Source organism: Homalodisca vitripennis, chromosome 8, assembly GCF_021130785.1.
Source record: "Homalodisca vitripennis isolate AUS2020 chromosome 8, UT_GWSS_2.1, whole genome shotgun sequence".
Lineage (NCBI taxonomy): Eukaryota > Metazoa > Arthropoda > Insecta > Hemiptera > Cicadellidae > Homalodisca > Homalodisca vitripennis.
Genome location: NC_060214.1, coordinates 101,070,517 through 101,083,046, shown reverse-complemented (window position 1 = coordinate 101,083,046; position 12,530 = coordinate 101,070,517). Strand labels below are relative to the sequence as shown.

General features: G+C 32.7%; 1 protein-coding gene across 1 annotated transcript in view; it reads left to right on the top strand.

Annotated features, from left to right (window-relative positions):
- LOC124367794 (protein-tyrosine sulfotransferase-like) overlaps nucleotides 1-12,530 on the top strand; it is a 173,732-nt gene that overhangs the window by 12,584 nt on the left and 148,618 nt on the right. The window contains exon 2 of the mRNA XM_046824910.1: nucleotides 11,083-11,118. The gene's annotated coding sequence lies outside the window, so the exon portion shown is untranslated. The remainder of the gene's footprint in view (nucleotides 1-11,082; nucleotides 11,119-12,530) is intronic.

The window sequence follows — 12,530 nt, the reverse complement described above, 5'->3', positions numbered from 1 at the left end:
GGGGGGGGGGGGTGGGGGGGGGGGGATTATTATTTATGGATGGTAGTTGTTCGTCACTGTCAGATGATAGCACGGTGGATACTAGAAAACAACAGCCTATGCTGTATAAATCTGTACATATGAATTTAAACTATTTTCTTTGATTTTTGGTTGATCTTTCCGTCAGAATTATCATAAAACGTTATTGCAAAGACAATATTTCGGTAGAACTTTGTACAAATATAGACCTCTATGAACTCAAAAAACTTGAACTCCTCTTTGCGAAATATTGTTTTTAGTTTCCAAACACTCAACTGGAAAAAGAATAAAACCTCCTACACTTATGTGATGAAATTTTGTGTATTATTAAAAAATATGAGTATTACATTATGACATGAACTAAAATAAAATCATCGCTCTACAATTAATTTCTGCTTTGTCAAATTACCCATTTGTGGCATTTTGCTTACATGAATAAATATATCTAGGTCGTCTGTTATTTCACGCAGAAAATTAACCATTTGTTATGTAAAGAAATTATGTGTAATAATGTTTGATACTATGTAAGAACTTAGTCGCACTTGTAAAAGTAACGTTTCTCACTAAAACCATAGTTGAAATTGTAAGGTTTAACTAACAAATTAAAAAAGTATATTGTTTGTTATTACTTAAACATATAATAAAGACATTTTCTTGTTTTTAGGCAATAATAAAACCACATTTTAGGTATGGCAAATGATTTTATTGTATAAATAATATTTCTTCATATTTCACGGTGTACGAGAATTAATATGTAGGGTACATCCAATATATGTACACACATCATAACACAATTAATTGTGTAATTTTCCTTTTCTAGTATATTTTTTTTATAATACTGTATAATGTAGAGTTATTAAAAATAGATATGTGCTTATATAAAATAGAGCTTTTGAATATTATAATTATTGTATTATTACTTTTTTGATGTTTGGATTTATAATATTTTAAGTTCTATAAGCAAATAAGTTGTATAATAAAAGAAGCTATGCTAATTTCGTATTGAAAACCCTTTATTAGCTCGTTTTCAAGTTTTTGTGCTTTACATGCCGAATTTTCTCTTGGTGTGATACAAAGATTTTGTGTTAGAAAGTCTTTGTAGAGAAAGTGGCAGAGAGTTAGATATTTTTAATACAAAGTTTTGCATACGAATATTATTTGCTCCTCAAAATTATGAAATACATTCAATATCAATATTAATGTTCTGACATGTAGGGTTTGAAGAATAATATTACGTGACTATTTTATATAGAGACATATTCTCTACTTGTAAGAAGACTTTCAAAATTTTCGTTTTTTAGGTTATGCTTCAGCTGGGTCGTGGATAAGAATTTTACACCAAGAGTAACATTTTGCAATTCTTTAGACAGACTTGAAGAAAACGACGAGATTGAAGTGAAATGTCGGAGAAGTAGAGTTAGCCAAAGCGATCTCAGAGGGACTACTGTGCAAACAGAATGAGGCTGTGCCTGTCACAGTGTTTGCTCACAACAGATTGAAGTGTTTGGACCACCGGAAATACGTCAGAACATCTTCATGTTAATGGAATGCTCTGACTACCGGGAATCATTACTTTCTTCGACGAATTGTAGATCTGAGAATATATTTATTACACAATTGACAGCAAATGTTCATTCCTCACGTATAAAGGAAACAAACTGAACTTTCGTCTGAAATATGTAAATTGAGCCTGTATACCCTTCTTATTATCTCCGAAATTTACTGACTTTCCTTTGTTTGAAGTTGGCTTTTGACGATGGAAGGATTGTGGATAGTTTTATTTACCTAAAGAAGTTTGTAATTGTGTTAGGTTATTTACCCGAAGAAGAGAATCAGATAGCAGATCTCGAAATGTAGTGTTACTGATTTTTTTGTATCACTGAACGATCGTAATGTCCGGAAAAATCCTGTTTTTCGTAACTGACTTGAGCTGAATAAACATAGTGCAGTAACTAGACAAACTAAAGGATTCAGAATCGCTGTTTGGACGAAAGAAAAAGATTCTCCACACGGGAGCTACGTTTTTTTGTATCACTGAACGATCGTAATGTCCGGAAAAATCCTGTTTCCGTAACTGACTTGAACTGAATAAACACAGTGCAGTAACTAGACAAACTAAAGGATTCAGAATCGCTGTTTGACGAAAGAAAAAGATTTTCCACACGGGAGCTACGTTTTTTTGTATCACTGAACGATCGTAATGTCCGGAAAAAATCCTGTTTCCGTAACTGACTTGACTGAATAAACACAGTGCGGTAACTAGACAAACTAAAGGATTCAGAATCGCTGTTTGACGAAAGAAAAAGATTCTCCACACGGGAGCTAGCTACGTTTTTTTGTATCACTGAACGATCGTAATGTCCGGAAAAATCCTGTTTCCGTAACTGACTTGATTGAATAAACACAGTGCAGTAACTAGACAAACTAAAGGATTCAGAATCGCTGTTTGACGAAAGAAAAAGATTCTCCACACGGGAGCTACGTTTTTTTGTATCACTGAACGATCGTAATGTCCGGAAAAATCCTGTTTATCGTAACTGACTTGACTGAATAAACACAGTGCAGTAACTAGACAAACTAAAGGATTCAGAATCGCTGTTTGACGAAAGAAAAAGATTCTCCACACGGGAGCTACGTTTTTTTGTATCACAGAACGATCGTAATGTCCGGAAAAATCCTGTTTCCGTAACTGACTTGACTGAATAAACACAGTGCAGTAACTAGACAAACTAAAGGATTCAGAATCGCTGTTTGACGAAAGAAAAAGATTCTCCACACGGGAGCTACGTGTTTGGGATGACGTTATTGCACATTCCGAAGGCTACAGAATAGATAGAACGCAGACGGTTTACTGTAACACTCTTCACAGCGCCGCGCTGTCTGGTGACGTACCTAGGAACTATAGTAGCGCTTCACTAACGAACTCTGTTGACTGCTCTTAGTTACTAACCTCAGTCAGACGTCTGAGTTTGGATCTCCCCAACGTTTATCGTTTGAAGTAGTAAACATTTATGGAAGAGTTGTAATTACTGGTTGAGCAGGCAGTGATTTAGTTTTCTGTTTGTGTGATAAAAGGTTTTATTTAGAGTAGTTATTTGGTATTATATCTAGAAATATTTTATCAATTAAAGTATTAAAACTGTTGTCATATTAAACAACTAACAGACCTGTATAAGAAGTAAATATAGCCAACAAAATTGTATTTATAATCTAATAGTATAAATAACATTTATTGTATGAACACATTACTAAAAACATTACTATTTTAATAACGCGATTAAGCTATGTCTGAAAGAACAGAACGACCTTTACCTGAAAATGCTATTTTGTAACCTATAATATTTTATAACCGTATTAATTTATTATTTTAGTTTAGAGGAGTTGGAAGTTTTGTTACAAATATAAAATAAATATGTACAGTTTGAATAAATTTGGTAAACCGGTGAGGTATGTATAAGGACGGTAATTTTATATGGCGAAAGTAAACGTGAAGCAGGTGTAACACGGAAGGCCCGTCTAATTAATCTCCCTTTTTCCTTCCTAACCAACAGTAGCAGCAGACCTGTGAGATAATTTCAAATTCAAGCGTATTTGGTTTTAGTATATTGTTTGAATGTTAAACGATGACAACAATACTAATTATAATAATACATCAATAAATAATGAAATGGTGCTAGTGATTAAGCAAATTTAACTCATATAATTAGTTTTGGCACGTTGTGTGTATGGTTCATGGTTTATCCGACTGAATAGATGTCATCCCTTATGGAGAAGTCGACAGGAGCGAGTAGATGAAATAATTATTAGTTCCAGTGAGATCTTATTTTAGAATGAACGTTTAATTTAATAAGATAGCAAGAAATAGGTTTATAATAATATGATGAAATTAGAATGGTCAGTATCTAAAGACGTTATGATTTTGGGCATGTTACTTTTCGGTGTCTTTGAAAATATCTATTCTTATATGTGTAATATTTTGTGTAGTTAAGAATACACACATCGAGACATATTGCAGCCTCTAAACACGTTTGGCCAAATCCACTACCAGACGTAATGAACATTAGTAATGTTATCGTCTAGTTCTTTTTCTTCTGGTTGTCAGTCGCCTGTATGGGTCTTGTTCGTCCTCTCTGTCCCAACAGACGTATACATCATCCACATTTTATAACCTGAGTTTGTGCAAGACCTTTCCAGTTCTACCAACCTTAATCTATAACTGCGCTATACAGCGCTAGACGAAATTCGAACACTAGAATATGATAGATAAACCTTATGAAAAAAAAAATAAAATAAAACTCATATACTTACATGTACATAGAGACCCAATTATCCGTTCACTTTATTTAAGGAAAACGGTTTGACCTAATACCACCAAATGAATTGCATATCCAATAAATATGGTATCGGCTATAATAATAGTTTTACCTGTTTCAATTTACAAGGTATTCCTGAAATAGATGGTCATGGAATCGAATCTCGAAAAGTTCAAATATAAGCATAGATCAAGTGATGCATTATTTCAAAGCTTGTTGTTAGCCAAATATTTTAAAACTACATTTACGTTTTCATCTGTATTAGTTTCAAAATGGCGGCCAGAAACATTTTCCCGTTTTTTATAAGGGATTTTGAACCTAAAATAGCTAGAAGTTGCCAAAAATTTGATATTTTTTATTGCATATTTTGTTCTCCGTTTCATTCCGAACTAGAAAAACACAATTACTTTACGCAGTAACATTTCTTTCACCTTGAAAAATTGTTTTTTATAAAGGCATATTTCTGAATTTTAGCCAAGCATACCGAAAATTTTTTTATAATTTTTATTCGTGGTACAAATTGGCAATATTTGTAGTAAACAAATGACTTTTTCTCAATGGTTTTCCTACATAGTTTTTTTCTTCCGTCTAATTTTATTTACTCTATGGTATTCTTCAGGCTGCCTGTATAACAACTAAAATAGCTGTTATTTTATTGTGGAAAATCAAAACATAGTTTCTGCTGATATGTTTATTAGTTTGTTACTCATATTAGTTCATTTATAATAATACTTGTGTAATGTTTTAGTACGGGGGGAAGGAAGAATACTAAGAAGAGATTGAGTAAGAGGTATTGACAAGCACGTTAGCAAAAGTGGGTGGTAACAACCGTGCCTATAGGATGAGGCACTTAACAGACTAGGCTTAACCTACAGTGTGTTTTTTTAAAATTTATTTTACAATTAAATATTTTAAAACTTATTCTACTGTATAAAAATTATCTAATACGTTATATAATAAGGCATAGTAAATGTTGAGTGTGAGACCAACTTAGACTATAAGATTCTAATTTTATAGAATGATATTGACACTGTGTTAGTTTTTTCTGTGAGTATCCGAAAGTTTGGTTTTTTGTGTTTTCTCAAATAAAAATGGATATTTATTGAAAATTGTTAGAGTAGAAAAGTTTTATTACATATTCTAAAATTGATGACTAAAAATCCTATGCATTTTCACAATTCTATACTTTATATAAAAGTTAAAACTATATATACGTATAAAATACCAATTTTTAAATTCTATTTGTTTTTAATTTTAAATATGTTTGAAAAAAGGTTTAGCCATAGAAAATGCATAGGATTTTAGTAATCGTTATTGGGTATAATACTATTTTTAAAATCAAGAAATTGTATGGTTTGGTCTACATGGAATATTAATTTTACAATGTATTTTCACCCTGAAAAAGTAAATGTTATTGCGCATAAGCCAAAGCTAAATATTTTTAAACGAGTTTTCACTTCCTAGTTTTTTATGTGGACAGTCTACAAAATATCAAAAAGTAGAAAAGCAGTTATTAAATTAAATTACACTTCTAGATGCAGAATCCCCTTAACTAGCAAGTACTTGATGAATGGAATACTTTTAATGCTGCCCGTTTATAGTCAGTGACAGTGGCATACTTCAATTATATTGAAAATGAAGGGTTCTAACCTTTCAGACAGTTTCTATTCGTATTATCCGCTTAACTATATTTCTGCCACCTTTCCTTGTTTCTTCAATTTAACTCGATCTTGAAGATATGTTTTAATTAAAAAAGCCACAGTTTAATATTTCAATAGTAAGAACATTCATTTTACAAACCTTTGACGTATTATATATTAAGTCCTGTAATAATGGTTGACAATAAAACTTAACAAACGAAATAATATACTGTTCCGCAAGGGTGGATGTTACATTAAACCACATTGAAATTTCTGATTAAGAAACTTATCTGAGGGGAGTTTCTTAATTGTCTTTCCGTGCAGTTTCCTTCTGTTGTATGCATCATTAAATTCATTCTACACTCTAGGTATTATTTTACATTGGTATACTCAATCTAATGTTATTTAGTCGTTGAAATATGGGCAGTACAGCCAAAAAACATTATTTCGTAGAAATGTTTTTGCACTAAAATATATTTTTTTTAATTTGGTATCTAATATTAATTTCAATACAGATTTTAACTTGCGTCTGCGTATTTAATTTATTGATCGTCCTTGTACCTGATCGAAGATCCACAAATTCGTAACGCTTTTGCTTAACAATAGTTGCTATTGATTCTCTTGTGTCTTTGATTCACTCGTGATATCGAGGAGGGGGCGACACCGCTGATGCGTAGTTGGTATGACGTATAGTATGACGTGTCAGTAGTCGACAGTGGCGCTTCTGTGGGCGGCAACATGAACTAGTACTAGTATACAGGTCTAAGGCGGCACAGCCGCGCCATTTGGTTGTACTATCTACTCGTAAGTAATCGAAGCTTGTGTAATGAAATGTCTGCTTGTCTCCTAATAGCTGCTGTGGTACTGTTGGAATGACCAATAATCGAAAACAAACTAGCCAGATTTTTAATAAACGATTCTCACGCAGGAATGGTAGTAATAAATCGTAGATCTGCGAGTGTATTCAAGTTTGCTTTTATGGTTTTTCGACAATCGATTATGAGTTACCACTGAGTACTATTTTGGCTACTGTAGGGAACTGTTTTAGTTTTTAATACATTGCTAGCAATATGCATGGCCGCATATATAACCGTTGTATGAATTTTTCTGTATGTATCTTAAACCTATTAGAGACAAATGTATAAGGATCTTACAAAAACCGTGTCTAAACCGAGCTATCAACTTACCCCCGTATAGGGGACGGGAAGAAGAGGTCTAATAAGATTTTTTAATAATAATAATTTGCGAGCACATAAAAAAACAAACTATAAACCTTTGTCTCTTTATTTCGAGCAACATACGCGCTTATTATTACGCGGTTATTTGTAATGGCAGATAGCTTAACTTATTCATCCAAAATATCCTGTCAGTCCTTTTAGGACTAAGTGCAATTTTCAGCTTCTTGTCCTAAGAGAACAAGAACTTTCGATTAAATTTATGTAAAAAGTAAAAAAACAAAAACGCATGAAGTATTTTTTTTCTACAACTTCCCATTTGACTAATCTTCTGTGGAATCAAAACTTGAGGCAGAGGAATTATGAGTGTACAAGTAATTACACTAAAACACGTTATCGTTAACTACCATTGCCTTGTATTGGCAAGTGTTTTTTACACGGAAAGGATAGTTAATAATAAAACTTCATCACTAGGAGGGACAAACTAAGTTTTAGACGTAAATTAATTTCTAATGATTTTACCTAGTTCCATTGCTGGGAACTTGTTCGTAATAAATGCTGTACAGAAACAGTTAATTATTCAGAACTTGCTCCCGAGAGACAAAGATAATTAACGACACTAATTGATAGAACTTAGAAGTACTAATAGTCGGACGACAGTTTTGCCAATTAACTTACTCAAAACGTCCCTTTTAAACTTGAATGTAGCGCACACTTTCGCGTCAGTCGAGTTGAGGTGTTTTTAATGTTAAACGAGATAATTAACGGCAGAGAACTTCATTAGTGTTAATGTTAATTAGACGTCTACGAAGAAATGTCCGTGAGCTAGATGTGGAGTTAATAACAGCAAAAATGTACAACAGCTGTCAAACTCGTTCATAATATTAACACACAAATTGTATATTATCGTATTCACTAAAGAGAACTTAAACATAGTTCGAAGCAAGTTATGAACGCTCGAACTGTTTCGAAGTTTTTGAGTTTTGTTTCTAAAAATCTCGACAACTGCAAAAATCAATGAACTTCTAGAATATGTATAACGTTTCTTTCTTGTTTAACAGTTTACTGTTGAGGTTTGATTTTCCTCAACTTCTCTGGTCGTGGACTAAACTTACATAACACATTAAAGATAAAAACAAATAAACACATTCATGTTTTACGTACATCTTTTTTTTTATTTTTTTTTTTTTTTGTAAGTTATCTTCGAGTTCATAACAAATTTTATCAATACATTGCTGTGTGTACTGCAAACATACTGTTACAACATGAGGAGTGGTGGGCGGTTCGTTTGTTTTAAACCAAGCAATGCATTAGTGTATCAATCAGTCCTATTTGTACAATCAATGTTAAATGTTTTGAACCACAAACATCAATCGAATTATCTACAAGGAAAGTTCATGCCAATAATCTCGGTAATCGTACAAACGTTGGACCTTATGGAGCGACAGATGTGAAAAACGACCGATTAAAACAGCAAGATTGATTCAATCGTGTACAGTAAGTTAGAGTCTAGTCTTTTTGATTGTATAATATGTTATTATATAACAGTATGAAATGAAGTTGTTTTTAATTCACTAAATAGGCATACTGTGAATGTATTGCAAATTAAATTAGCTCTGAGCTACGTATATTTGATTAATGTGTAATGACTTATTATCCGCATTGTTGTCATGAATTTTTGAAGAGTAGCTCAAAGTCTTTTAAGATCGTTAATCGGTAAATCAAAAAGTCGACCGACGGCAAGGTATTGAGGAAAATCACTAAACTCCGACGATGGCGGCAATTTCCTCTCAGCGACTTTTAGAGTGTCAAACACGGTTGATTTGTTTGGACAAATTGTTTCCATCACTCGAGCCGGTGATATTTAATCCATCTCTAGTGGTTGGTTCTCGATGTTAATTCTCTTTTTATTTGATTTTAGCTCGCGTATCCGTGGGTTTTGTGTTCTTTTAACTGTTATTCTTACACATTGAACTCTTTTTTTAGTTCTTGGGCAAGAAGAGGAGTAAGTTTATTATTATGTTAGTTGTTTTCTCAGGACGAACTTCTAATAGACTTTTTTTTCTATATTGGGCTATTTTTTTAAAAGGTGATAGTGTAACCTTTTATTTGCGTTATTCAACTTGTCTAGTTATAAGTGGAACCGATAGTGAAGTATTATTATGTTTGTTAAATTTGTTGTACTAAAACGTTGAATTCAAAAGTTGTAGTGTTTTTGTTTTCAGGTAAAATATTTAAGATTCGTGCAGGAAATTAGTATAATAAAGACACTGACGAATAAAAAATGCATCAACAATTTGTATATCAAACTCCTAATTTCAAACCAAATCCCTCCAAAATCCAAAACTGAAATCAGAATATCAAGTTTTTCCACAATTACATGACTATCAAATTACAACTGTGCTAAACTTTGACCATATTTGTTTTTAATGTACGCAAATATGGAAAAAAGGGAACATATAGTAGGTATAAGCCTAAATTATTCTGTAAACATTGTCTTCTAATATAATAGAACACGTAAGAATGGTAATTACCTGATTGCCATGGTTGTTCCGTGAACAGTCTTTTGGCAGGCAACGATTAACAAGTTCGTGCTCTTGGTATGTAGCAATGTCGCAATATGTTTTAATTTTGCATTTTGGTATTGTGGTAATTGGTTTGGAACAAGACACCTTTTCTGTGTTGCTTGTCTTCATCAGGTCGAGACTAGTATTTCTCGGGTTATCCATTTTTAATTGCTTGTTTTCAGTTTTCCAACTGAACAAAACAGCTAGTAATTATAATTTTAAAAACTCATTCGCGAATCATCATTGTCATTAATATTCTATACCTCTCAACAACGTAAAGTTTACACTACATTTCCTCCTTTCAATTGTCCACAATAAAACTGAAAGTGATGTAGGTTTAATTTGAATCACTTATCAAAAATTTTAGACATGATTAGTTTATACGTAGTGTTAGTATAAATATTATATTTCGAGTTTCATGCGATTCGATGTACACGTTTAAAAGTTTAACTATTTTTTACGATTATTAAAATAAAGTAAAAGAAAAATTACAATGTTGCAAAATAAAATGATAGCTAAATGGTTTATAGAATGCTGCAATGTGACGAACAATGCGGTGATGTTTAAGGTGCGGATATAACCGTAGTCGTCAGGCACCAGACTGCTGTAAGTGGCTGTTTGTGGAATATGTCGTTCCGTTTTAGGAAAAGTCCTCAATATATGTAAATCCTTTAGCAATATCATCCCCTTTTGCAATATGGCCTCCAAGTGTATTACGAATATACTGTTAAGTTATATTTAGGCGAAGAAATTTTTCAGTGTCTATACAGCATTAAATTAACCTTACGCAATATTTCTCTAAATTTGAAACAAAAGTATATAAATAGCACCGCTACAGTAGTGTGGGATATTTAGTGTTATGACGTCTCTGCTCAGTCTGCCAACCAATGTCCGTCCTCGGGGCCTGTCCTTGCATCACATATGTTAGTAGTACCCTAGATTATAAACATTATGACAAGATAAATAAACTATCCAATGCTATAAACTGTTCGTTCGACACCCCTCGACGTATGTGCCATCTAGCGGTTGAACGACAGAAACACGTGCCGCCATCAGCGACCGACGAGCGACTGGCGGAGTGTCGGGGAACTAGTGTAGCGCGCGCATCTTAGAACTGTTGTCATACGGTGAAGCAATGTTTCAACAGGTTTTTATAATTAAGGGTAGTATGTCCCGTCGATCATGAACAGTATTAGTTTACTTATCCCTGAAACTTATAAACACTTAAATATTTACCTAACGCTAAATCTGTAAATTTAACGTCCATGTAATATTCCGTTTAATGTTACAAATTTGCGCGATATACTTGTCATGGTATAACAAAGTTTTTGTAAATTGCATTTAGTAAATAATTTTGGTTTTGTTTCAGGTGCGAGCCATCAAACTTCTGACAACCGAAACCTTGGTAAGTCCCGTGTTCTTCAATTGTTATAATTGTCTTATATTTGATGTCATAATGTTTTTTACTTTCGTAGGTTTTTAAGTTCTATACCCCTACGTTAACAATACAACCTCATGTTTTAATAGGTTCATAGTACGTAAAGATACGCCACCAAATACTCAAATTTTATAACGTTGCTCGAAACCGTTTAAACATTTATTTTAAAATATATGGCCCATTAAAAAGAATCATTGTTATGTTTGTGTGTTAGCAGTAAATGATTATTTTTAATAGCCTCTGAAAGCCCCCAATCGAACCAAATATTTATCTTTTTTTTTGCCTGACATTGATTAATTTCTTTTTTTGTACCCGACAGTTTATTTTAAGTGTGTGTCAAATTTAAAAAGTATTTCCCCTGAAAAATATTTACAAGTTCATATTTTTATTTTTTGGCTCCAATAAAAAGTAGCGTGGGTGGTCTTCTTTCTTAGTAGAAGTTTCCGTATCAAATAAGAAATAAGAAACGTGTTCGTTGGCGTTGTGATGTCAGGCCATTTCGATTGCCCTTTCTCCCCAAAATACGCGTAAGAAGAAATGGATCCTTTGTTACAGGTACTCGCTGAGTCTGCAGAAAATGTTCACTTAGCCTCAACATAACGTGTTATAGATATTGATATTGTTACGGTTACGGGATAGTGTGCCCTGTAATTTTTTGTGTTTTGGAAGTGTTTGTTCGGTTTGATTCAAACAATAAAATTGTAAGCATCAGAAGATCTTAGTTTTTTTGTTAGGCCAGCCATTATGCTTATACTATTTAAATTCTTAAGATTTCACAAAATTTTAGTAATCGTTCTAAAAGAGCTTTTTGGAAATTTCTAGGTGGTTGGGGAAAAAATAGCTGTGTTATATTATCATTCATTATTTCATGTTAACAGTACTTTGAATTTTGAAAATACTTCTCAATGTTATTCTATAGAATTTTAGTTATTACAAAAGCAGTGGATTAAATCAAGTGCAAAGATTATTTCAGTGACGAGAAACTTATATTTAACTAAACTAAAACGGACTCAATATTCACTTTGTTGTTCAATTACAAACAACCACAATCGTCACTTGGGTACAACACAATGACATAATAAATATTTATCAAGCGCTCCGACACAATGCATTAACAAAATTCGACTGATCACACAGTTGTTCCTCCTGGCTGAAGAGTTCATTACCAGGCGATTACCATTACCATTAGTACCTTTGTTTTGTGTCCCGTTGGTAGACCAATCGGAATTTGCTTCAGCACAAATTAGCATCCATAAATAGTTCTAAATAGAAATAAAGTGTTTCAATATCATTCAATTTTGCGAAGCAATTACAATATGACAACTGTACGAAATTGTGTTTGTGATTGCATTAAAAAAGATCGTTAAATCTAATCTGAA